The sequence below is a fragment of the Emydura macquarii genome, unplaced genomic scaffold (assembly GCF_026122565.2).
Source record: "Emydura macquarii macquarii isolate MOO-44397 ecotype Brisbane River unplaced genomic scaffold, CSIRO-AGI_Emac_v2 contig_1876, whole genome shotgun sequence".
In the NCBI taxonomy this organism is placed as follows: Eukaryota; Metazoa; Chordata; order Testudines; family Chelidae; genus Emydura; species Emydura macquarii.
Genome location: NW_027132013.1, coordinates 28,545,551 through 28,573,404, shown reverse-complemented (window position 1 = coordinate 28,573,404; position 27,854 = coordinate 28,545,551). Strand labels below are relative to the sequence as shown.

The 27,854-nt window shown below is 42.8% G+C and overlaps 1 long non-coding RNA gene across 1 annotated transcript in view; it reads left to right on the top strand.

The window, feature by feature from the left end:
* The window catches only part of LOC137159709 (uncharacterized), a 151,041-nt gene extending 124,407 nt beyond the window's left edge, over nt 1-26,634 (top strand). The window contains exon 3 of the long non-coding RNA XR_010921708.1: nt 26,041-26,634. This is a non-coding gene — a long non-coding RNA (uncharacterized lncRNA). The remainder of the gene's footprint in view (nt 1-26,040) is intronic.
* The last annotated feature ends 1,220 nt before the right edge of the window (nt 26,635-27,854 follow it).

Sequence of the window (27,854 nt, the reverse complement as noted above, 5' to 3'; positions counted from 1 at the left end):
CCAGCACACAGCCAAGAGTGGGCTGCAGCCGCCCAGTCCCAGCTCGTAGCCAGGACACTGGCAGCAGCCACCCACCTCTCTCTGGATCTCGGTGCACAGCCAGGAGGTGGGCTGCAGCCACTGCCTCCTGCCCAGTACCTGCTCCCAGCTGGAAGATGATCTGCAGCCACCAGCCGGTCCCTACACAAAGCTGGGACCCTGGCAGCAGCCACCCGCCTCCTGCCTGATCCTGGCACGAAGTGTGGGCCCCCCCCCCCCCCCACCCAAAGTGCAGGGACGGCTCTGCTTATAAGGAGAGGCTGAGGGAACAGGGCTTGTTTAGTCTGCAGAAGAGAAGAGTGTGAGGGGACAACTCACAGATTTACCTCTCTCTACTCCAGACCTGTCTCCTTGTGTCCAAACTAAAACCTTGGCTTGTCTCTCTGATATCTCCTTGTGGATCTCTAGCCGTCAGCGCAAGTTCAGCATGGCTAAAACAGAGTTCTTAATCTTCCTTCCTACTCAAGCTCACCCCCTTCTTCTTTCTTGATCACTGTGGAAAACATCACCAGTCTGCAACCGTGGTATTCTCTTTGACTCCAACTTCTCTCTAGGTCCTCACATGGATCACAGGCTATGTTTAAATCTTGCAGATTCTTTCTGCATAATATCTCTAAGTTACAACCTTTCCTTTCCATTTACACGGCTAGCACTCTCATCCAGGCTGTCATCATCTCATGTCTTGATTACTGCAATATTGTTTTCTTACCTTGATAAATACAGTCTTCACCCAATCATATCCATTCAGAATGCTCCTGCAAAGATCATTTTCTTAGACCATTGCTCTGAACATGTCAACCCTCTCTTTGCATCCTATCCCTGGCTCCCTCAGCTCTATTATATCAAATACAAGTTACTTGTCTTCACATCCAAGGCCCTTCATGGCCTATTCCATCCCTACCTATCATCTCTCATTCATTACCGAACTGTCAGCTCCTGACTCCAATTAGCCAATGATGCCAGCCTCCATTGCCTACTTATTACATTTTCAAACAAGAACCTTTGTGTTTTCTCCCATGTTTCCTCATGCTTGGGATGAGCTCTGCGTAAAATCCACAAAACTAACTGATTATAAACTCTCCTTTTCCAGGATGACTAGAAAAAACTTGACAACAGTTAGGCAACATTGTCTCATTGTATCCTTGTACTCCCCTGTCCGTCTGTATCCATCTGTTGTGTCTTTTCTTATACTTAGATTGTAGGCAGCTTGGGGCAGGGACCATCTTTTTGTTCTGTGTTCGGATAGTGCCTGGCACAATGGGGTCCTAGTCTATTACTAGGGCACTTAGATGCCACAGTAACATAAATAATAATAAATGTGTTCAAAAGACCTAAGCTTCTATGCTCTTTCTAAAAGCTAATTTTACTTCCTTCTGGAGCTCCACACCCCATAAATACAGACTCAGGATTGGGTAGCTTTCAATTAGTAGTTTAGAAAACATATTTTATTCTGGGAAATCAAACAAAATTCTTATTGGCAGGAGCATGGACTTCACTGTAGGATTTTATCTGGACCATCCATGTTTGAATGGTGTAATGCCACTATGAAGAAAGTTTATATCAAACTGAAATCATTTCCTGTGGCTCCGACACCACATATTGCAAGGAGTGAGGTGTGTGATCAAACAAAACAGAGACCCCTGGAGTGGGACATTTGCTAGTGTGAGGACATTATAAACATATTTAAGCCACCTAATTTAACTAAATAGTTGGATGAATACTAGGTGGGGACAGATAATCTAAAAATATTCATTTGAAATTGTAAACGAATTTGCTTTGACTCTGTTCTAGACCTTTTGTTTGAACATTCCAGATGTAGTCTAGCCCAGTGATTCTCAACCAGAGGTACGCATAGATCAGTGTTTCTCAACCTAGGGGTCATAGGACAGGTTTAGGGGGGTTGCTAGTGCAGGGCCAGCATTAGGAGTGGCAAGCAGAGCAATTGTCCGGGGCCTCACATCACAGGGAGGCCCACGAAGCTAAGTTACATGCTTCAGCCCCAGGTGGCTGGGCTTGAGCTTGGGCTTCTGGCTCCTGAAAATGGCACAGTAGTCTGGCAAGGTTGAGAACTACTGTTCTAGCCAATGTGTTCACTCTCAGAATATTTTTAGAATAAGCAAATATCACACATTATTTTAAGACAATGCATTTTAAATTTGTAATTGCAAGTATTCACTCCTGATTGAAAGAGCTTTGTTCACCGAACCAGGGAGCAGAAATCTATCATATGACCTGTATGACCAATCAGAACAGCTCACATTCAGAATATAAAATGTCACATGCTTTTAATAAACTGTTCATGAATGAGATACCCACCAAGAATTATTCACAGAAATTATTCTGCAGATAATTTCAAACAACGAATACATTTAAGAAAAAAGAGTCTATCCACAGACAAATTACCAACAAAGTAAGAGGTGATATTTGATTACATTAATATTGTTTGAACAACCTTGTTGCTGACCAGTGATGTTCCATTGCTGAGTAATAGTAATAAACCCAGCACTTTTTGAAAACTGTTGTAAGCATGCTATACAGTGTTATCATGAACATTTACTATATTCTGCATTGTACATTTTCATTCTTCTTCTACCTGTTTGTCTGTGCTTGTTGGAAAACCGAATAAGACATTTTTTAAAATTCAAGTATGAGAAGTGTACATATTTTTCCTTCAGTATGTTCCTTTGTCAAGGCTGCCCAAATACACTGGTTGGTACCATCAGCAAGTTTGTGTGAAGGGAGAATTTAATTTTGTTTTATGTCATTCACCAAAAAGAGGTGCTTGGGGAAAGGCATTGCTTACCGATGGTGTGAAGCTGGCTGATCACTCTGAGCAGCAGGAAGGAGTGGGGAACTGGGTTACAGCCAGTCACTGTGGAGCTGGCTCCCCACCATCCTTAAGCAGTGCCATCCCCAGAACTGAGTGCAGGGGTGGGAGGAGAAAAATTAGTTAGATCAGTCTATCCCTCACAAGCCAAACTTTCACACCACCTTGTCTCCTTCCCTTTATTCATTCTATATTTTTTTAAATGTATACTGAAAATATGCACCCATTACAATTACTGAAAACATGCCCAGAAATTAAAAATCAACACACATTTAGAAATAATTAGGCACAAAAGATTGTGGCATGGGGGACGTGAAACGAAACAGCTGGTTTGGGGGGTTTCAGGTATACAATGCCTGCTCTAGGGTGTTACTGAATCTGAGGTGCTACAGCAAAGGTCATGTGCCTTAAATATAAACAATGCATCTGTTAATCGTTTTAATGGAAGACAGTTTAATGTCCTCAGTATAGTGAGAAGAGCAGTGGATACTGCTTTATGTCTGCATGAGAAGACATTTTAATGTGGATTAAAATTTTGGTGAAAGCTTTATAAAGCTGCACAAATGAGTGCAAAATCCTTGTTGGAGATCTCTAAAGAGAGAGTTACAGTAATCCATCTGGGAGATAACAAAAGCATGGATGAGCAATTCAGCATCCTCCAGGCAAAACTGTGATGCAATCGCTAAATGTTCCAGAGATGGTAAGAATGCCAGCTTCGTGTTCAAGCTTATGGGATTATTAAAAGACTGACTAAAGTCCATGATCAAAGTTAGGATTGTCACCCACGCAGATGTAATAAAAACCACATTCCTTATCTGAGCAAAAGGAAAATCTTACCATGCGGCCTTAAAGCTTACCAAAAGCCTGAGTTTGCCACTGCCAGCTAAATCTCAGGGTTTTTTTCTGATTTGGATAATTTATAAGCATCTCTGATGTAATTATATCAGCCACTATTCTTTTTTTCCCATTTAGCTCCTCCATTTTACCCACTTTTCCATGGCAGGTGATAGAAACACAAGGAAATAGTGACTTGCTTGAGGGTACATAATGAGTCAGGGGCTCATCTGGGATTTGAACCAAGCACATTTCTGCCTGGGGGACTTTTGCTGTGACCAATAGGCCACATGGCTTCTTAAATAATATGGACACGGTCTGTAAATAAGAGAGAGCTCATAAAGTAAAAGCAGTGTCTTTCTAAAAGAAAGTCCATAAACACATCAGAATGAGAAGCTTTGGGAAGTCTGCCTTCTGCAAGATTCTCTAGGACTGTTGCTGTACTTAGAGTTAAAAGCACATTTGAGTTGCTGATGTATCTAATCCTACCCCACCACCGTCAACTTGTTCTAAGTTATAAGTGATCTAACTAGTCTGATGGGCTTTTTTCTTTGCAAAATTAGCCTTTTTAATGTTCAACAATATATTTTACTTTATAGAGAAGGCCAATATTTTGATTCTTTTTTAAATCAGGTTATAAAAAAATAGATGAAATAAAGCAAAATAAATGTTGTTGAGATCTTTATTGGAGTGGAAAAGAAGTCAAGCCTGTTTTTAACATTGAGATGGTTCAAGTATAATTTGTCACTAAAAGTGAATTAATGTTTTGCAGTTAGATTTATTATAGGAACAAAGTGATATGTTATCACTTGCATTTTCTATTCATGTTCATTCATCAAGGGCTCTGGCCATAACAGAGATGGAAGGAGTGTTTGAAATTTACCATACATGGCTGTTAGGCCTTGTCTACCCTGGCATTTTCAAAAATCTTCCATTGTTGTACTACCTCCAGTGTAGCTCCACCAAAGGAAATGAAAACAAGGCACAGGCATTTTGACCATCATATCTATGTCTAACCCTACTCAGAGCGGCTATAGTTAACATAGTGGTAAAAATGCCAGTGGACAGTGGCGTGCTACCGCCAGTGGAGCTGTGACAAAAGGAGATATTTTTTTTAAATGCCAGTGGAAAACAAGGGATTACAGTGGAAAATGCTAGTGTTCACCCATAATGTAAAAGAAAGCAGCTTCTTTATAGTCATATTGGTGAGGACACAGAAATCAGGTGAAAAAAAATCAGGTTTTAAACCAGAGTATGATGTGTCTATTTGAGGACTGGAGATGGGAGAGACTAATAACATTTTGGTAGGTTTTCCCCCTATTTTTAGAAAGCCAAAATACCCTAAATCACAGAAAAGTATGTTTAGTACTGGAGGATTTTGCCACATAATCATCTACCTCAATGGCTCATGTTATGTCACTTACAGATATGGACTTATCACTGGCAGTACCTACTAGGTTGTGAGATAATACACCATTAATTGTAGAGCAACTGAACTTTAGTCTAGGCAGCTCATTCACCATTCTGTAAATTAAATGAGCTAACAGTTTCACAGATTAATGAGTTGGAGAGCAGTTCTGATATTATGGAATATCAACTGATAGCAAAAGAATCCAGTTGAAAATATTTCAGAATAGAAATGATTACTTTTGCAGCTGGGAGTGCAGCTTAACTAAGGATAACAAAAGCCTGCAGGTAAACAAAGAATTGCTGGAAAACCAAGGGAGGTCCTGCATAATCAGGCTTTGGATCTGCTTGGGTATCTCATAGTACATATATTAGGAATTGCTGATTTTTGTTGATTCATGCATTTTAAGGCAAGACAGGACCATTGGGTCAGCTAGTCTAATACCTGTATCTCACAGGCTATAGAATTCCACCCACTTACTCCTTTATTGAGCCCAATAATTTGTCTGACTAAAGTATATCTTCCAGAAAGGCATCCAGTCTTGATTTGAATGTGTTAAGAATCTGCCATTTCCCTTGATTGTTTGTTCGAACTATCACCCTCATTGATAAAAATGTGTGCCTTATTTATTTCTAATTTGAATTTGTTTGGCTTTAACTTCCTGTCACTGGTTCTTGTTCTCCCTTTCACTGCTAGGTTAAAGAGCCATTTAGTACCTGGTATTTTCTCTCCATGAAGATATTTATACAACAATAATCAAGTCTCTTCTCAGTTTTCTTTTTGATAAACTAAACAGATTGAACTCTTCACTTCTTTCACTGTCTTTTTTTCCCGCACCCATCAAATAATTTTAGTGACTCTTCTCTGTAATCTCTCCCATTTGAAGACAGATTTCCTGTCTCTATTATACATAGAGAAATAGAACAACCTGACATGACTGGAAAGGTCTCACAGAATACTCACGAGGGAATTCTGCACCAAAAAATCTAAAATTCTGTGCACAATATTTTAAAATTCTGAAAAAATTCTGCATATTTTATTTATCAAAATAACACAATATAATCACACCAGTTTCAATACCTGCCAGCAAGTATGTCTGGAAAAATACGAATAACAAAAAGATTCCCCCGATAGTAGGGAGTTAAAGAAATCCCTACACCAACCCAGTTCCTGTTTCTCTGTTATGCTTTTGTTGGGCGCCTCAGTCTGGGTGCATCACACGTGCCAGCTGGGCACATCTTGGTGAAAACTCTGCCCCTCTGGACTCAGACACGCACACCGCCTCCCTCCCCAGAGCCTAGCTGCAGAGTGTCCCCCAGCCCAACTGCAGGACACACTTCTTCCCCTGCAGAGCCCAGATGTGGGGCACCACCCCAGCCCAGACACCCACACCCTCTTCCCTTCAGAGCCCTGCCATGGGGCGTCCCCACAGCTCGCAACCCCTATTCCCCAGGGATCCAGAAAGAGAAACAGCCTGATCCTGGGTCCCGGGCTTGTATGGAGTTTCCTGCATGCTGCCTCCTTTCTTCAGGACATGCTGGGAACTGCAGATGCCAGGAACCTTCCAGCTCCCGTGCCCTCCCCCACTGTGTCCTGTGTTTGCGAGCTGGAGAGAGAGCTGGGCTCTGCTGGGTCCAGCAGCCTCTAGTGGCAGCCAGCAGCTCTGCAGTGTCAATTCTGCAGGGAAAGATGAAATTCTGCACAGAACATTGATTCTGCACAAATTTTGCATTGCACAGTGGCACAGAATACCCACAGGAGTAACAAAACAGCAAAGGACATTAAAATCAAGAGAGATATTAGGTGGGGGAAATAATATCTTTTACTGGACCATTTCCGTCAGTGAAAGAGACAGACTGGAATTTTCTCACTCCTGACCAATGTAGTTAACCTGGCCTAATTTTCTAGTGCAGACCTGGCCTTAGTGGATTACAAACTGGTTTTATGTCTCTTTACAACAATCTCTATTGAGTCTATGATTTCTAGTATCTAACAAAGTTATGAATTTAAGATCCCAGGCTTGTCTTTTGAAAGTGTTGTGCAGTTTTCCTATGAGGATGAGGACTGAGAGGTGAGATATTGTGTAATAGAATCATAGAATCATAAAAAATTAGGGTTGGAAGGGACCTCAGTAGGTCATCTAGTCCAACCCCCAGCCCAAAGCAGGACCAACCCCAACTAAATCATCCCAGCCAAGTCTTTGTCAATCTGGGCCTTAAAAACCTCAGAGGATGGAGATTCCATCACCTCCCTAGGTAACCCATTCCAGTGCTTCACCACCCTTCTAGTGAAAAACCTTTTCCTGATATCCAACCTAGACACTGCAACTTGAGACCATTGCTCCTACTTCTGTCATCTGGTACTACTGAGAACAACCTAGCTCCATCCTCCCTGGAACCTCCTTTCAGGTAGTTAAAGGCTGCTATCAAATCCCCCCTCATTCTTCTCTTCTGCAGACTAAACAAGCCTACTTCTCTCAGCCTCTCCTCATAAGTTATGTGCTCCAGCCCCCTAATCATTTTTGTTGCCCTCCTCTGGGCTCTCTCCAATTTGTCCACATCCTTTCTGAAGTGGGGAACTGAACACAATATTCCAAATATGACCTCACCAGTGCCGAATAAAGGGGAATAATGTCTTTCCTTGATCTGCTGGCAATGATCCTACTACTGAAGCCCAATATGCTGTTAGCCTTCTTGGCAATAAGGGCACACTGTTGACTCATATCCAGCCTCTTGTCTATGGTAGCCCCCAAGTCCTTTTCTGCAGAGACAGAGCTAGTCGGCCCCCAGTCTGTAGAAGTGCATGGAATTCTTTCATCCTAAGTGCAGGACTCTGCACTTCTCCTTGTTGAATCTCATCAGATTTTTATTTTTGGCTCAGTCCTTCAATTTGTCTAAGTCACTCTGAATCCTATCCCTACCTTCCAGCATAGTGTCATCTGGAAACTTGCTGAGGATGCAATCCACCCCATCCTTAATGAAGATGTTGAAAAAACCAGCCCCAGCACTGACCACGGGTGCACTCCGCTTGTTACCAGCTGCCAACGAGACATCGAGCCGTTGATCACTACCTGTTGAACCTGATGATCTAGCCAGTTTTCTATCCATCTTATAGTCCATTCATCCAACCAACCCAAACTTCTTTAACCTGGTGATGAGAATATTGTGGGAGACTGTATCAAAAGCTTTGCTAAAGTCAAGGTACATCATGTCCACCGCTTTTCCCACATCCACAGAGCCAATCATCTCATCATAGAAGGTAATCAGGTTGGTTAGGCATGACTTGCCTTCGGTGAATCCATGCTGACTATTCCTGATCACCTCCCTCTCTTCCAAGTGCCTCAAAATGGATTCCTTAAGGATCTGCTCCATGATTTTTTCAGGGACTGACATGAGACTGACTGTAATTCCCCGGTTCCTCCTTTTTCCCTTTTTTGAAGATGAGCACTATATTTGCCTTTTTCCAATCATTTTGAGAAATTATTTTGTGAAAAGTGTTTCCCCCTACCCTCCGAGTGATAAGGTAATTTTGCCTTTTGATCATTTTTCTGTGTGATTTCATTCAAGAGCATCATCGACCTATGAAATCTACCCCTAACTGGAGTGGCATTATCTGTACTCTCCAAGGGACTAAACTTCTGCTCCGCTGCAGAAACTGATATCAGAGATATATGCAGAGAACTAGAAAAATTCTTTTGCCATCTCTGACTCAAAGAATTTTCACAAACAAAGATGACAACATATCCCCACTGACAGTCATAAGAAAAAAGAATCATCTGACCAGACAGCCTGCAGTAGACAAAACCACTCACTTGATCTTAACATCAATTGCTTCAGGAAAATAATCAACTGTGAAATCCTTAACAAACATCAAACTGACCACAGTCTCCCCACCACTGAGAGATCAGCCATAGAGTCCCTGAAATCCAGCCACTAGATACTGATCAAACCAGCAGATAAATGGGGCAAATCATAGTCTTTGACCATGATGACTACGTCAATGAGGCTGCCCAATGACTCTCTGACACCACCTACTATAAACAACTCAAAGAAGACACCATACCACAGTTCACACAGGAATTTAAGAATATCATCAGATCCTTCCCCAAACAGCTCCAAGAGCAACTCCACAGCCTCATCCCTAATACTTCCCAAGATGCATAAACAAGGGAACCCAGGCAGACTCATCATATCTGACCACTGCACTCTTACAGAAGAAATATCAGGACTCATAGTAACCTCTTCAAACTACTCACCACACAACAGGTCAGTTTCCTCTAGAACACAACTGACTTCCTCCAGAAACTCCACAGCATCAACAACCTCTCTCAGTATACTATCCTTGCCACCAAGTATGTTACCTCCCTAACACCAACACCCCTCACCATGATGGCATGGCTGTCTGCCTCAAATATCTACAAGTCATTGCATAACACACAGACATCCATCCCAAACACATCGCCAAACTCATCCATTTCGTCCTCACCATAACAACTTTGCATTCAACAACAAGCACTTTGTCCAAACCATTGGAACAGTCATGGACATTAGGATGGTTCCCCAATATGGCAAACCCTTCATGGGCCATCTTGAGAAAAGTTATCTAGAAAAATGCATCACAAAACCAACGATAGACTGAGCTACATCAATGATACTTTCATCCTTTGGACAGATGACCTAAATTTCAACAATCACCATGCATCTATTGAGCTCTGTTTAGAACACTCCCACACCAGTATCAGCTTCCTGGATACCACGATCAGCCTCAGCACTGGAACTCCTACTGTCCGCTCTATGCAAGAAACCCATGGATCATCACAGTTATCTCCAGAGATCCAATAACCACTCTAGACCAAGAAACCTGGTATCTACAGCCAGGCATAGACGACTGGTGCCTCCTGATACTGGGGGGGAGTCATAATGTAAAAGAGTGGACACGTGACACCCTCCCCATCCCCCGTGTGTCGCATCTGGGAGAACTTCCAGCCCCACCTCCCCGGCCAGGGTAGCCAATCCTGCCAGATCCTGGGGGCTAGGGCCACAGAAGTAGGGAGAACATGCCTCTAGATCTGGCTGGGGCCAGCCTCGGCCCAGGGCGACTCTCAGCACACTCACAGTGTTTTCCTGGAGCTCATGGATACCTCAGCAGGGGAGGTGCAGGGCATGTACAATGCCACTACCTCCAGCTGAACAGAGGCCAGGGAACCTGCTCCCGGCACCTTCCCCAGCGACCCTCTGTCCTGCACCTAACCTGAGGATGCTGTGCTCTCCCCACCCCACCAGAGTTGCCTGAGGTCGGGGGGGGAACTTCGACTCTCCTGGTGCACCTCTCCCCACAGCACATTCAGCCACTCTCCCTGGCAACTGGGCCCGGGCTAGTGGGAGGGAATTGCTTCTCATGCCAGATGAAGGTGGCCACTCTGGGTCGCTGACTCTGTGCAGTACAGTGGCTGCCTGAGAGAGAGCCCGTCTGGGAGGTAGCAGCAGCATACCCCTTCTGCTCCCCACCTGGGTCTGGTTGCCAGGGACAGGGACCAAATGTGCCTTTCTCCCCTCGCCCTCCCCCACCCGCCTGCAGGCCGAGCAGAAATCTGGGAGTGCACTTGATCCCACATGCCTCCTTACACATCGCCTATGCAGCCAGGCACACAGATACCACAGAACATGCTCTGAGAAGACAGTCTAGGGTACATACCTTAATACACTTAAAACCTCTTTTACCAAACAAGGCCACTCCACCAAAGAAGTAGATCACTTTATGGAACGGGCAACGCTCCACCAAAGAAGTAGATCACATTATGGAACAGGCAACAAATACCCTTAGAACTTACTTCAATATAGAAAAACAATTTCACTGACTGTAAACCGTAGTTGTCACCTACCACCATCCACTGGAATCTATATGGGATGTCATCAAACAATTACAATTATACTTGAGGGGGCCGCATCCTGAAATAAGCCTTTCCTGAACTTCCTCTTCTCACCTTCAAACAACCCCCAACGATGCCAATCTCATCATCTGAAGCAAACTCCCCACAGACCAGAACACACCAACCTAAAGTGGCACCAGACCCTGCCAGAACAACAGATGTAAAACCTGCAGACATAGCTCCACTGCTGTGATGATCAGTAGCCCCCTGCAGCACACCTTTCAAGATCTATGAGTCTGACACCGGCCTACCACAACATGGGCTATATCTCATTCAGTGCACCAAATGCCCCAACAAATAGCTATGTGGGTGAAACGAGACAATCACTGTGCTCTCAAATGGACTCGCAAAGAAAAATTATAAAAGACAAAAACACCTGCCACCTGGGGGTGAACATTTTTCACAAAATCATCATTCTATATCTGACCTCTCAGTCCACATCCTCATATAAAACCTGCACAACACCTTCAAAAGACAAGCCTGCAAGCTTAATTTATAATTTTGCTAGAAACGAAAATCTTGGACTCAATAGAGATCCTGGCTTTGTCTCTTTACAGCACCTAACCCTCCTTTGTCCTATGACTGCAGAGGTGTTAATGACCCACTTCATTTTGAATGGTCCCTTGCAACAATATTTGTTAACTCCTACGATTAGCAATCTGTTACAACTTGAATTTCACTAGGACACTCAGGTTACCTTTCCTAGACCTATAGAAGAGCTCTGTGTAACTCAAAAGATTCTCTATCTCTTCCACTAAGAAGCTGGTCCAAGAAAAGATATCCAGTTTGTCTCTTTCATATCCTAAGACCAATAAGGCTACAACAACATTGCAAACATTAATATCAAGACAGAGAACAAAAGAGAAATAATGTAATAAATACAAATATATATTTTCCTGGCTTTAGACGTCTCAGTACTAAATGGAGTCCTTATTTCCACTTAAATTGGTCTTTCGGAAGAAAGGTGATGTGGTTCGCCATCGTATAGTCTATAAACTGAAGAAAATGCAGGGGAAAATAACTAGCAGCTGTGGACAGAGGAAAGATGAACAAAAAAAATTCAGGTTCTAATTCAGGCTCAAAGCTTAGTCTAATATTTGAACAAATCCTGAACTCAGCATAGTGAATTTGAGGTTACAGTGCAAACATCATCACATCACAGTCTAGTCCAAGAGACCATTTTACAGGGTTGGAGAGCAAATGGCAGGTATGATCCAGCTATCCTTTTCCTCTTCTTTATGCCATGGGGGTGGTGAGCTCCTGAAATACATACTGTAATGGGGAGAGATTCTAGAGTGCAGACATTGGGATCCTGAAGTCCATAAACTTGAACCTATACAGTAAAATATGCTGAGGAAAGACAATGTAAAGCAAGCAGGTTTTGTTGTTGTTTTGATTGATTGCGTTGTTTGTTTTGATTGTTGAGCTAGCATTGCTGTGCATGTTCTCTATTGAGGGTTCATAAATTTGCAACCTAGTATGTCACAGATGCACTGACTTTTTCCATTAGAGATGGGTTTTCTTGCCTCTTTGGTTAACCCTATCAGAATCGATCAAGATAATGTCAATTGTAACTGAGGGCTCAGCAGACTCCTTTGACATAAGGATAAAGGAATTTCATCAGGATCACCTACTCTGACTACATCCATTCAAATTTTATACTGAGATGCACAAGTAACACTGCTCTTGAAGGATGAAATGAAAGAATTCTATGATGTGGCTCCATCATTTGTACAACTTAGCTGGTGTGCCACAGGAAGTAATCCAGTGTGGAGTTGGCACAGATTACTTCTACACACACATGCCAGAGCAAGAAGGGGAATCCGGAATTAGTAATGGTTGTTTCACAGTCCACTCCTGTGGCAGCTTGGGGGTTGGGGCAAAGCCACAGGTGAGGGCTGAAAGACCTTAAATTATTTTGTGCTCTGAGATCTTGATTTAATTGTTGGCTCAAAGCTGCTTAATGTTAATAACCAGAACAACGAGTGTAAAAATCATCGAACAGGCAGTTCTTTAAAATATGAGCCATTTTCAAATAGTGAACCAGCAAACATTACTGGTTCAGTGGATGTGACCTTGATTGATCAGGGCTTTATGTAAGTACCCCTGCCTTTTTAATATATTTACTGGCCACACAAAATACAGTAGTAAATAATGAATCTCAGGAAGGCATTTTATGTTTATATGATTTATAAAATGTATCCATCCTTGAAGTTCATATGTGGAATTTAATAAAATAACTCCACCTCTTTCAGAGGCAGAAAAGAGCATCCCTTATAAACAACTTCTCTTGTCCCCTGAGGCAAATGCTTTAGAAATGCTTTAGGGACTTACACTGTACCCTAAAGGTCAGTAACCTTTGGTTCTGTTAGACCTATAGTGGAACTAGTTCCAGTGCAGAGGATCTTCCAAGAATGCAATGCCACCAGGTCTCTTACATTTAAACGTAGGCTCTCTTAGCTTGAGTACCTCAACTAACCACAGCTGCCATAGGAGACGTTTGAGAGATCAGTATCACACCAATAGCTAGGGCTCGTGCCACAATATGGTTCAGGAGAACAAAGTTAACATGATGAGATGCAACCAGATATGAACAGAAAGACAGTGGCCTTGTTGAGGAACTGATATAATATGTTTCCAGGTACTAATGCCACCTAACTGGCTATCACCTCATCCTGGCTCTCACACAGACATTTCAGTTCCCCATGTGTCAAGTGGGGATAAGTGACACGTGTGTCTCGCACCCTCCCAAAATGGAACTCAATCTACTGTAGCACAAATAATAATTAACTCATATAACTGGAGAGCTGACCAAATGAATGAGAGTAAGTACAGTGTAAATGTGACAGAATTAATGTGACCTGGAATTCTAAAAACACTTGTATTAAGCGTAAAACCAATGTGTAAATGTGATCTGGAATTCTAAAAACACTTGTATTAAGTGTAAAACCAAAGGGGTAATAATACCTAACAAAGGTCCTGATTAAGCATTTGCTTAACCTTAAACATGTAAATATTGCCAATGGCAAGTGCTTCAATGCTTTCTTGAACAGGGATGGACTTACTCAAGTTCAGCCTGCATTGAAATGCTCTGCTCAGTCAAGGCCTAATTCATGTAGTTATTTTGGTTTTAAGAAATAGTGGAAGTTATCAACAACCTAACAACATTATAGTTTACATTGTAATAGCAATGCAATTACAGTTAGTATAAAGTGTGTATATATAGGTTAAAGCAACTACCAGTGTTGAAAACTTTCCCCCTACTCACTGACATAAACTTTCATTTTACTTACAACTAGACAGCAGCAATAAGAGAATATTTGCGGAGGGAGAGGATTAGCAGTCTAGTATATTTCTCCAGCTTCCTTCCCCAACAAAACCACACTTTTCCCATATCTTTTGAAATTTGAGTGTGCTGGCCCATGGGACAAAGGATATAGTTTCCCTTTATAGTGTGAAATACATGGAGTCCCTTTCTACCTGTTCCAAGCTGTCAAAAATTCTCTATACACATAGTCTAAAAAGACAGAAGTTAGTGTCCCAAATCCATATCAGTTCCAATGTTAGTATTGGAACATTTACATTAGTAGATATGCTATGTTTACTGAATATCCCACATAGCTCTCTACAGACTTCATATCTGAAAAGGATTATTCTCATTAGTCACTTCTCCTAAGGGAAATTTAGAATTAACTGTCCTGCTGCTACCTATAATGAAGATCATTTCAGGCAAAAAAGTTATTGCAATGTATCTTTAAAAGATATTGTATTTTCATCTATTCACACTATTAGGACACTGAAGATTTGATTTTGTGATATGTTAAAGCTAAAAATGGCTAAAAATTAAACCCTACCTTTTTAGGAGATCCTTTTGCCTCAGCTCAGAAATTGGTGTCCTGAGCATATTATATATCTATTTTGCATTTTGGTAGTATCCAATTGATCTACATTTCCATGTTGTGTTTGAGATAATCCTTCATTTGCGATGGATCTGATAGAGGAATTTAAAAGTTAAATATAAATCCCCTTACATAACTACATACTATCAGTTTTTGCAGTGTTGTTGTAGCCATGCTGGTCCAAGAATATGAGAGAGACAAGGGATGAGGTAATATTTTTTATTGGACCAATTTCTGTTTGTGAAAGGGACAAGCTGTTGAGCTACACAGAGCTCTTCCTCAGGTCTGGGGAAGGTAACCAGTGTTCAAGCTGGTTTAAATGTTTAATATTTAAATGTTTAATATTTAAACTTCAGCCTTTTGTCTTCCAGCTCCAAGGCTTCCTGGAGTGTTGCCATCTCTGCTGCCTGTTTTTGTTTCTCAGCTTCCATTCCAGTCTTTGGTCCACTTCATTATCTTCTGAACTTCCATCTTAGACAGTTTGACTTGCAGAGCTGCCTCACTGAGAATTTGTCATGTTGGTCTTCTAAGCTTGTTCCACCCTTGCACTCAGTCCGTTTTGATGGATCAGTCTGATCTCTTTGCCATCTGTCCTGCTTACTCATCTTATACTTTTCTTCCCTCTATTTCCTTAAGCCAAAATAAAGAAACAGATTTTTAGAAGTCACTGGATCGTGTCCACACCATGCTCCTTGCGCCGGGCTCATGCGTCCACACTCGCCACGATTGTGTCGGCAGTCAGAGCAGTGCACTGTGGGTAGCTATCCCACAGTGCAACTAGCTGCGGTGGCTGTTGGCATCATCCCATGATGCAACGTTCCTCCCCCCTCTCTTCTTTTCCCAAACAAACAGGAAACCGATTTTCATGCTGTTTGTTTATGTTGCGCGCTCAACATTGCTGCAGAGATATGGAGCTAGCACAACTCTGCACGATTATTGTGAGCGTCACAAATACATCTCAGCTTATCATGGAGTATTTTCAAAGAAGACCGAGAACCCAAGGCACGGGCAACCCCTATGCCACCGAGGCTGCCCTGCTACAGGCCATCGAGCGGAACAATTCCGGATTGCTGCAGGCTGTAACGCATCATCTGCAGTCAGTGGAGCACCAGTTCTCGTCCCGGAAAACAAGCACAAACTGGTGGGACAGCATCTTTATGCAGGTGTGGGATGAGGAACAGTGGCTGCAAAACTTTCGTACGCGAAAGGCCACTTTCCTTGAACTTTGCTGAGAGCTGGCCCCGTCCCTGAAGCGCGTGAATACTCGCTTGAGACAAACTCTGATGGTGGAGAAACGAGTGGCCATCTCTCTGTGGAAGCTGGCAACCCCCAACTGTTACCGCTCAGTTGGGAATCACTTCATAGTGGGTAAATCTACAGTTGGAGTTGCTGTGATTCAAGTGTGCAAGGCCATTAATAGACTTCTGCTACGAAGGCTAATGACTGGGGAAACGTGCAGGACACAGTGGACGGGTTTTCCGCGATGGGGTTCCCAAACTGCGGGGGGGAGCCACTGATGGCACGCATATCCCTATCTTAGTTCCTGCCCACCTCTCTGCCAAGTACATAAACCGCAATGGGTACTTTTCAATGGTCCTGCAGGCCCTTGTAGATCACAGGGGTCGTTTTACAGATATCTATATGGGGTGGTCTGGAAAGGTGCATGACACACACGTATTTCGGAACTCAGGGCTGTTCTCTAACATGCAGGCGGGCATTTTCTTCCCAGACCAAAAAAATTAACATCGGGGGCATTGAAATGCCAATAGTGATCCTGGGGGATTCTGCTTACTCCTTGCTCCCTTGGGTAATGAAGCTGTACACTGGGCACCTTGACAGCAACAAGGAGTGTTTTAAAAATAGGCTAAGCAGTTGCAGAATCATTGTGGAATGTGCATTTGGGCGTTTAAAGACCAGATGGAGAAGTCTCCTCACTAGGCTGGACATGAGTGAAAAGAACATCCCCCCAGTGATATCTGCATGCTGTGTTCTTCATAATGTGTTTGAAGCGAAAGGGGAAAGGGTTGGGCTGTGGAGGCAGAAAGACTAGCCGCCAATTATGAGCAGCCAGATGCCAGCAATACTCTGAGAGCTAACGGCATAGTGCTCTGCATTATGGAAGCATTGAAAACCAGGTTCTGCAATGAGATGCAGTAATGATTTCTGTTCCTGTATGTTATGTGCCTTTGCTTTAAATCCTCCCTACCATGTACGTCAGTGCCCTCCAAATCCCTCCCAAGCAAGATATGATTTAATAAAGAAACATGTTGAAATGATGCAAACTTTTATTTATGAACATTCAAGTCGGTGGGGACGGCGGGCTGGTGTTCATTCACAGTCTCAAATGGTAGTGTGGTTGCTTGTAGGCCAGCTGTTAGCGGGGCCGCCGCTGCTTTCTGCTCGCCTTCACTGAGGTGGAGTGCACCACATACTGCAGCCTGGCCATTCTCCTCCAAGACCGCTTGGGGGTGGGGGAGCGGGAGGGCAGCAAAGCCATAGGCTGAGGAGCATTATGGAGGGGCTGCAGAGGGACTCTGTCTGGCTGCTGCTCCTCCTGAAGTTCCACAAGCCGCCGGAGCATGTTTGCTTGGTCGCGCATGATTCGCAGCATCTCTTGCGTGGTACTGCGATCATGCTCCTGCATCGCTCTTCAACTCTCCCTGTCCATGTCCATGTTCTGGGACAAGTTAATCCGCCAGGCTTGGAGCTTTGTCTTTGCAGCCATGGAGGCGTTCATGAGCTCGCCAAACATGAGCTCGTCTCTTGGATTTTTTTGTTTTTTTTTTCCTCCTCTTAATCTGCGATAGTCTTTCTGCAGTAGTTCAAGCAGGCTGGGCCAAGGCCGAGGTGTCTACAGAACTAACAGAAATGCACAACGGTGCCATTGTTAGGATACCCAGGGAAATGAAAGAAATGCAACAATGTATAAAAAAACTCCCCTTGCTGTGCACAAGGGTAAGACAGACCCTCTTTCCATTCTGCACATCCCAGAAGGGTCGGCTTGCTGTGCCGTTGCAGAGATGGTAAGGTAGGGGCACTTTACTCTGCTTTAGAGAGGATTAAAAAAGCTCATTTCAAATGCCCTGTATGAGAGAGGTGCCTGGGCACCACATTTTCATTAAGATGACCATTTTGTCACGAGGTGGCCACCGGGGATCTGGGGACAGTGCGGGGGGATTAATAGTGTTGTCTGAAACCATAGCTAAATAATTAAAGTGACTTTACTGGGGCAATACAATGGGGAATAAACTTGCGCTGTCTTCCCTAGGTCACCATGAGCGATATCAGTCTCCTGAGGGTAAGGCACGAGGAAAGGGAAGATTTGCTGCACGCAGCGGGGTACCGGTCTGGCCCTTATGCCGCTATGCTGTGTTCCGCCATGATTCTGGCTCCCTTGATTGCAGCGTGGTGCGGCAAAGTATCCTACCAGGGAGGAAGGAACAAGGCTGCCCTGCCCTGAAACCTTTTGCAAAGGATAACAGATTACATACATGAAAGTTTCTTTGAGATATCAACTGATGATTCTCAGAGCATATGTCTGCACATAAATAATCTGTTCCGGGGGTAGCCACCCAAGACAGTACGCTAAACCCCTGAAATCCCCTTTCCTTCCCCCCACCCACCCTTAAAGCAGTTAAAGAAGTAGTTATCTCTGCCTGCTGTGTGCTCCATAATGTCTGTGAGACAAAGGGGGAGAAGTTCCCATTGGGTTGGGTTGTGGAGATAGATAGGCAGGCTGCAAATTTTGAGTAGCCAGATGCCACTGCAATGCTGAGAGCCAATCACAGAGCACTGTGCCTCAGGGAAGCATTGAAATGAGACACAACTTTTACAATGAGACACAATAGTAACGTGCATTGCTTATCTGTGCTGTGCTTTTACTTCGCCTCCCCTTCCCATCCCCCACCGAGCCAGTTCCCCCTCTTCCTCCTCACCCACCATTCCAGTCCCTCGTCCCTTTATTCTCTTTTTATCAATAAACAAACCAGTAATGAAATGTGAAGCAGTATAGTTCCTTCCCTTCCTCTTCCCCCTCCAATCCATTCCGCCCCTCCCCACACTTTCCCCTCCCTTTATTCCCTTTGTATCAATAAATAAAGAGTAATGAATTGGAAAGTAGTACTTTCTTTATTAATGATTCTTCACAGAGGGAGTAAATGGAGGAAAATGGAATGTTCCGCATGCATTTTGTGGGGCTAGGGATACAGAGCCCATTTTGGCTGTGCACACACAAAAGAATCACACATCCCCACTCCTGAAAGGGGCTGTCGTCTCTTTCTGCTCACCTCAATCAACAAGGAATGCAGCACGTACTGCACCCTGCTCAACTGCCTTCTAGACCGCTTTGGGGTGGGTGCTAGGAAAGAATGTGTTACCTCAGTTTTTCAGGGGCTGCAGAGGGAGTGTCTTGCCGCTGAGCTTCCTGAAGCTCAACCAGATGCATCAGCATGTCTGACTGATCCCCCATTATACGCAGCATCTCTTCTTGTGTTGAATGCTCATACTCCTGTGCTGCCTTCCTGTTGTCCATGTCCGTGTTCAGTTTGTCAGATAATGAAATCCTGCACGCTCTTAGCTTGGTGTCAGCAGCCGCAGAGGCATTCATTAGCTCATTAAACATGTCATCCTGGGTTTTTGTTTTTCGCCTTCTTATCAAGCATCCGACGAAGTGGGTTTCTGCCCACGAAAGCTTATGCCCAAATAAATTTGTTAGTCTTTAAGGTGCCACAGGACTCTCGCTGTTTTGCTAAAAACAGACTAACACAGTTACCCCTCTGGAACTTAGCTGCAACAGGTGCTTTGCGGGAGTATGAGACGGTGGTGTGTTGAAGGCCACATTGACCACTGTGAGGGAAGCAAAGCCCAAGGTACCTATTGTTAACTTATCCCATGGATGAAAAGCAATGTTACAATGTAAAAATAAGTCCCCTGAACATTCCCAAGGGAAGGCTACAACCGCATACCATTGACTAACTATTGCAGGGGTTGCAGTGCCGTTCCAGCCATGGTAAGTAAGGTGCAAGTGCCTATGTTTGGGAAATCCCTGGGGCCCATACTGCGGAAGTCCATGCTTCTTAGAACAACATGGATGTCGGGCACCCAACTGATCAGGCTTTTAAGAAGCGGTAGAAAGGGTGAGGGATGAGTACGGGTAAACCGTCTCTGGAGGGAAAAAATGGGAACCCATTTGCAGATGTCCAAGGGCCATAGCAACCATGTCCTGCTTAGGGACTTGCAGTGTGCTGAACAAAGAAACCATCCCCGGCTGTGCAATAACACACACTTTAAAAAACTTTCTTGGTCAACTACTGTAAATGTGTGCCATCTTCCCTAGGTAACCATGAGTGATATCAGCCTGCTGATGGTCACAAAAGTGGAAAGGAAGGATTTGCTGCAAGCATCTGGCTACAGGCCTGCCCCTTATGATGCTATGCTGTGTTCCATGATGATGCCTGCACAATTAATAACAGAGCGGCGGGATAAAGTGTCCTATCGCGGCGGAAGAAATAAGGCTGCCCTCCCAAGAAACCTTCTGCAAAGGATTGCAGAGTACCTGCATGAAAGTTTCCTGGAGCTATGCATGGATGATTCTCAGTGCATCCCTGTGCACATAAATAATCTTTTCCGGGGTGAACCCAATGCTTTAGCACACCAAGTACGAGGAAGCACAGCCCCACCGCCACATACACCACTTTTTCCCACTGGTACAAGATTCTGGACAGGGGATATAACCAAAGACATACAATTTGCAGTACATACTCACCAGATGTGCCTTCCCTGGTATCCCAGTCAGTCACGGTTTCCTGCGTCTGGATGGACTGCTTCTGTGTTGCAAACAGTTCCTGGCTTTCAGAGAGAAGGGATACCACACTCATCTGTCCCCGGTTCTCATTATCCTCCTCCTCCTCATCCACGGACTTTTCCTCATTCATCCTGGCTTCGGATTTCCCTAAGGTATCAATGCTGCATGGTGACATAGTGGTGGGGTGTCCACCAGGAATCGCAGGCAGCTCCTCGTAAAAGCGGCATGTTTGGGGCAAGGAGCCAGAATGGCTGTTAGCTTCCCTAGTTTTCTGAAAAGCCTGCTTCAGCTTTTTTTTCTTAACGTGGCACTGCTGCGTGTCCCTGTTGTGCCCCTTCTCCAACATGCCACGAGTTATCTTCTTTTAGATATCCAAATTTCTTTTGCTTGCTCAGAGCTGAGCCGGAACAGACTTCTCTCCCCACAGACCTATGAGAGCCAAAACCTCAGGTTGACACCAGGATGGAGAACATTTGGGGCATGCAGTCACCATGATCAGTTGTGCAAGCAAGCTCTCTCCATGCTGACGAAACAGGAAATGGGAATTCAAAATTTCCTGGGGCTTGCAGGGAGGAGCCATTTCCTGTTTACGTGGCCACAGTGCAGCAGACTGCGGATGTGCAGAGCGGTCAGAACAGAGCATTATGGGATACCTCCCAAAGGCCAATGACGTCGATTTACGTTGCACTTTGCCTACACTGATGCTCATTTGATCCACAGAATTCAACTTCAGCCCTACGCCACTTGTGGAGGCAGTTTTATTAAGTCGTATTTTACCACGATTTAGGTCGGCAGAACTGACACGCCAGTGAAGATGCATACTTTAGGTGGTCGACGTAAGCCGTGTTACGTCGACCTCCATTGTCAGTGTAGACCAGGCCAGGAAGAAACCCTGTGGGGATCAAAAGCCCTGCAATCCTGTCTCTGAGAGGGGGAGTTTGCTGAGGAAGGTACAGTAGGAAGGGCAGCGAGGGCTGAGACTGTATAGATCTGGGCTGCTGACGATAGGGTCCTGGGGGTGGGGTCCTGGGGATGCTTACGATAGGATCCTGGAGTAGACGGCTGTTGGACAGATTGTTGGACAGATTGTCCAGTGGGACTTGGCTACACCGGAAGGGGAAAACTATACAGTGACCTGGCCAGAGGACTGAGTTATGAAGAGAGAGCACCCTGAGTCCTGGCGAGCAAGAGGGGCCTGTGGGCTAGCAAACCATAGTAGAGGGTCATAGACCAGACAAGAGCTGATCCCCAGTCCCCAGCAGTGAGTGAATCCCATTAGTATGTTGTTCATTATTGTTGTATCAGAGAACTGAGGAGACACCATCAGGCCAGTCAGTTGAAACAGTGGCTGGTTCATAGTCTATCCAACCATGTTGTTTTAGTTGAGACACAACCGTAATTTTTGTCTGTGTCCCAAATTCATCCCTCCATTGTCACTGCGATTAGTTCAGGGACTGAGGGATTGAGGTTTGTGCCCCCAAATGCTGAGGCAAACTGGTCCCCAGCATAGATCAAATCAGCCTATGGGGCTTCATCCATCTAGTTTCAGCAGTGTTAGAAATAGCTGGGATGTAGGATCTCTCTGGACACACTCTCATGCTGCACTTATGGAGGCCTGTGGTACCGTAGATGTGTGTATACAGAAAGTTTTCTATGAGGGGTTCCTTATGACAGCTTTGCAGATCTTTTACACCAGCAACACCAGCATAAAAAGGCCACAGTGTAAGCACGAATTCTCTTCAAAGGCTATGCTTGATTGGGGAGGAGAATGCCAGAGAACAGAGTGTAGATTCTATAACAAACTATTTTTCTTCTTTAGTCATAATATACTCCTGGGAATTAAACAAGGGTACTCTCTCATGAGCTGCTGCTTCTAGATGCGGGCTATTTAAAAAAAAATCATTTGTTTTTCTTTTTTCTTGGAAAGGTCATGATTCATTTAGAATAGATCAGTCATGTTATGAAATAATTTTGGCTGAAAGACTTGATGCATGTAACATCCTCTCAGCAAGGTCTAGGTGTATAGTGCCTTAGGATCAGAACTAACACTTAGCACATTTCAAATTATTAATCATTCTTCAAAGTATTTGAAATTTCTTAATTATTGTCACAATGTAAAATCTCACAACTTCTGCCTCTGAACTTTCCCTGGCTAAGGTTCACTGCAGGTAAGCCTCTGGTTGACAAAATTTCCTCCAGTGTGTTATTAAGCAGAAGCCTTAAACACATTGCTGCAAGAACTAGATTGCTCAATGTTTCTTTCAGCCTCACGACAACTACAATTATGAGTCAATACCTATTTTAAATATGAAACAGGAAGTTTTATTTTTCCTTCTGACTGTATGTTAGGTTTGGAGAGGGAGGTCTTAAAGCCTGTCAGTTTGAGGATATGATCTGCACTACTAGTCACTAATTTAGCGTCCAACATGATGATGGTGTAATTAGACGCAGCACAGCACTGCTTGATACACAGATGTTCCTTTTATTTAACTGTTGCCCACATAGTTAACAAAAATAGATTTTTGTCTCTGTCACTAATAGCTAATTTCCGGCCTCTGGGCCTTACATCCAGATAAAGTTCCCATAAGCAAAACATTAACCATTAATATATGTTACTATAAATAAGTTTTAGTTTGTCCTTGTATGTTTCCCTCTATAATGTCTTTAAGCATTGCAGCTAATAAAAATTGAGCTTCTCTGTCAAAATTGTTTGAATAAAAGTCCAATAAAGCCACACCTAGTTGTCAGTAGACCAGTATTTGGGTAAACACCGTCCAACCCAGCACTTACTAGTACAGTCAGTGGGTAAACAGTGAAGCATTCAGAATTGTAGGGTCCTACCTAGAGGGTGAATGAGACCCCACTTCATTATTATTGTTCTAACAACAAGGCAAATAAAAGCCCCACCCACAGTTCAACAGAGCTATGATTGGACCTAGTTAAAAATAACTAATGTGTGATTGGTTGGTATGCTGCTAAGTAAATAAAGGATAGGCTTTGTCCTACTTTCCTAGCCTCTAGGTAAATAAGCAGTGCAGGAAATCATTCAAGAGTTAATAAGTAAATAAAGCTGTTAACCTCTGCTACAGTATGCAATGCTGATAACTTTTTGAAAAGTTATCTTTAAGCATATTGCTGATTTCACCAGTCTGTATTAAGAATGTTTTTCCTTTATTCTGCATTCTCTTTCAATGCAAATTGTAGTCTTCATGCATCTGGTTTTAAAAGAAAATGCAGAAAGTCCTCTTGCTTTACTCTAAAATCAAAGAATATGTAGATGTACATTTTAAAATTGACATTTGTTATTTACTTATTTTATTATTTCATCTGGTGCTGGGTGAGTCTGAGGGTTTTTTTATATATTCTGATATGCTGGTCAGAATGGGCCAAATTCTATACAGATGGTATCAAAATGTGCATGCAGCTCCAGGTTTAATACACAGCAGGGATTCATTTGGCCCAGTATGTTAAAGTGCAAACTAGAATAAACAGTTGTATAAGGCTCTGTACAATGCTGGCACAATGCACACTTGTGGTCACTGTATGAGAGATTTTCAGAACTCAGGATATAATGTGCTAACCACTTTTTAAAATCTGGATCCATGTGTGTGACTTTTAAGTCTGATAGAAACCCCATTGGAAACTTTCCTTCCGAGCTTCAAAATTCTTTGTTCATTATCATTGACACTAGCAGTGTTTAGTGAGCAGGAACAAATTCCCCTCAAATGCTTCATCCAATTCTAATTAAGAGAGATTTCTTTCTAGTGATATATTTCCTGCAGACACTTGTGTACATTAGCAGTTAACCATTTAGAACCTGATTCTGTGAGGACCTGAGCACCTCCTGCAAGTTGGGGAGTGCCTTCCACCTTGGGCGGCTACTTAGTAGCTGCCCAGTGGTAGCTACTGTCCCTGTGGCAAAGGCTCTCTTGAAACAACCCAAGCAGGGGAGTAAGAGAGCTCCTTACACTCCCCTTGCTCCCCTGCACAGGCACACAGCTGGGCCCATGATTGAACTCTTAGGAAGTAAGAGGCCTGTCCTGCATCCTGTGTTTATTTACATCAGTGAGGCTACTCATTTGAGTAAGAACTAATAACGTAATTGTTTCCAAGATTAAGCCCTAAAATTTTCCATTCCCTTTCATGGCCATGTTCTTCTAAACATTTCAGTTCTTAAAAGAAACCATATAGGTTCTTCCAACCAGTATAGGTCTAGGAACTTAAAATAATAAATTTAGAAATATCATAGCACGCACATTATAAAGAGAAACAAATAAATCATAGCTGTATGATGAACAGAACAAGGGCAGAGCAGATCAAAACAGCAAGTACCTGTATTATTGAAAATAACATGGTACAGTAAATAAAAACCTTTGTTATTACAAAAAACATGACAGAAGAAAACAAATACACCAACCAACAATCCTCTAAAAAATTGGTATCATATTCTTCAGTTTTAATATCTCAGATCATATGCATCACATTTGCTGTTCAGTTCTGGTTTCTTGAAGGGACTGTCCTGATCCATTTTTAAAGACAGTTCTGACTGTTCAGAGTTTTACACTGAGTATTAAAGGCGAGTGTATCTGAAAACGATCTCTCAAAATGTTGTCTTTCTAAACTGGATTCTAGAAGACAGAATTAGCTACAAAAAAAGGAAGCCAGATCCTACTGTCCAGGAGTAGAAGCAGAAATGGCATATTGCACAACTACAATCCACATCCAGTTAAAAGGTTATATGATCTGATATGACATGAGGACAATATACCCCACCTTGAAAAAATGAAAATGATGGTCATTTTATGAACACCTTCTTTCCAAATGTTTTTTTTTTCTACCCATAAAAAGACTGCAACAGGTGTACAGGTCAGCAGTTAATAGTTGAACTTGTAATTTGATTTGCTGGTACCAAAGTAATTGCTTAACCCATAGGTTGGCTCAGCAGGCATTGGAATTCTGCTAAATGGTGTAACATACAGTTACACTGACACATTTGCAGGTAGACTTTATGACATTGTATAATTTCTGCCTTCAATTTGTCCGAAACTTCTGTTCAATTCTGGAAAGTAACAAACCTACCAAGGTACATGGGTGCTCATCAACAACAAAATGTACTTTCATTTTGTTAAAGGGTTTGACTCAATGAGGTTTCAGAGAAATGAAAACATTGCTCCAGCTGAAGGGTTATTTTTCTAGCTGCCAGCATTCCTTTGCAGTACGAATGGAAAGAAGCAAGACTTTTGGAGGGAGCCAGAGTCTCATTTCCATTCCGTTCTCATACAGCCACTGTTGTATCTGCAGGGCCTGCAGAATGTAACTGCTGCGGCAGGAGGAACAAAGACACTATTCAGCATGGAGAGCAGCTTCCCTTCCGCACCACTCTCTGACCACAGAGAGGTTGGCTTGAGCACGCTATCTGACAGACACAGGATTCGCTGGCTGAACAAAACTTCCAGTGATTCCAATTCAGTATTCTGAATTTGTCTAGTGGGATGAAGACTTCCTTTTCAGTACCAGCCTGAACAATGAGAATCAGCTGTAGCTCGCTTTCATTTCTGAACTGTGCACACATAGAAATCTTTTCTTTGTGGTAATCCTCAACTAAATCACTGCTCATTATAGTTGAGATGTCAGGTTTCACTACCCCTATTTTTCATGCTGGATGGTATGTCCCAAAGTTACAGAAGTTGTAAGAACACATTGTTTCTAATCTACTGCCTCTGAAATCCCATCGCAGGGGTCATTTCCTGACTTTTGTGTCACTTCAATCCAGTCCCTTGAAAGTTCCCATCCCCTTGTGATTTAGCAAACTAAGTACATAATTGCAGTGTTTTCCCATAACCACTCCAGGGCTAATACACAAAAAAGGTTTTATTTTAATTTTGTGATTTTGCCTGTAAGAAAATAAATGTAGACTGATTCTGATTTATGTATCATTAAAAGAAGTTATAAACTAGTGTTGAAAAGGAAACTCTCTCATTCATATTCCTCATGCGTCTTCAAACCTGGTTCAGGTTGGTGGCAAAGTCTATAAAAGTTTTTAAAGTTCAATAAAATGCTTAAAGGTTCTTATCCAAACCTTCTATCACCCTTCAACACATCTGTTTCTTTAATGAGAAAAACAAGTATCAACTTTATTTTAAAGTCCTAAATTACATGGATCAATATTAGCCTTGGAAGTCTAGCTTTGCCTTGTAGATAAACAACAGATACAGTTGAGCTAGGCTAAGCCACCATAACCATAAACACTATCCCAACACAGAATTACCATTATAAGCAGAGACACTTCAGTATCTGAAGCCAGTGGTTTAAGGAAGAGAGGAGTAAAGCAAAGATTAGTGGACCAGATTCCTCCCTAATGCAACACCATTGAAGCAAATGCAGTTTATACTATGGATGAATTAGTTCCATTGTGTTTGAGATTTAACTTCATGACTTTAATGAAGTAGGACTCAATTCTTCTCTCACTTAAAGCAGTTTAACTGCATATACTTCAATGAATTTATGCTTTATTTACACCACTGTAATCAATGGAAGAATCAGATTCATTATATATTCCTAACTTCATGATGTTTTCAGGCACATCTCAGATTTGTGCAGTATTCTACACCTTTTTTTTCCCAAAGTAAAATTATTTTACATATATTCATCACCACAAGGGAGAAACATTGGTAATAGGTGAACTGCAGGGATTTGGGGGTTCAATTCAGATATTCTTCCAGAAGTTCAGATATTTTTTCAAAATGTATCTGATCTCATCCAAATCTATTTAGTCTGGAAATTGAAAATGGGGCTGAAAATCTCATAAAAACAGACAGTCATGAGTTTTTTCAGTACTTCCTTATTTCACTCAGATCAGATGCAGTGCAAGAATAGCCTTTCTCACAGTATGTTGGTATTTCCAATTCCTGTTCTGCCTGAAACCAGGAAGTGCAGAGGCACAAGAAATAACTTTACAGTAGTTTACAAAATATTTGCAAACCTCATAAAAGGTTTGGGCTTGGTTTAGTTTGTTTGAATTTCAGGCTAGTTTTATTTTATATGAACTGGTTTATCCATCACTCCAAGAGTAATTTTCCTAATTTCATTTTCATAAACCAACAAATTTTGTGTAA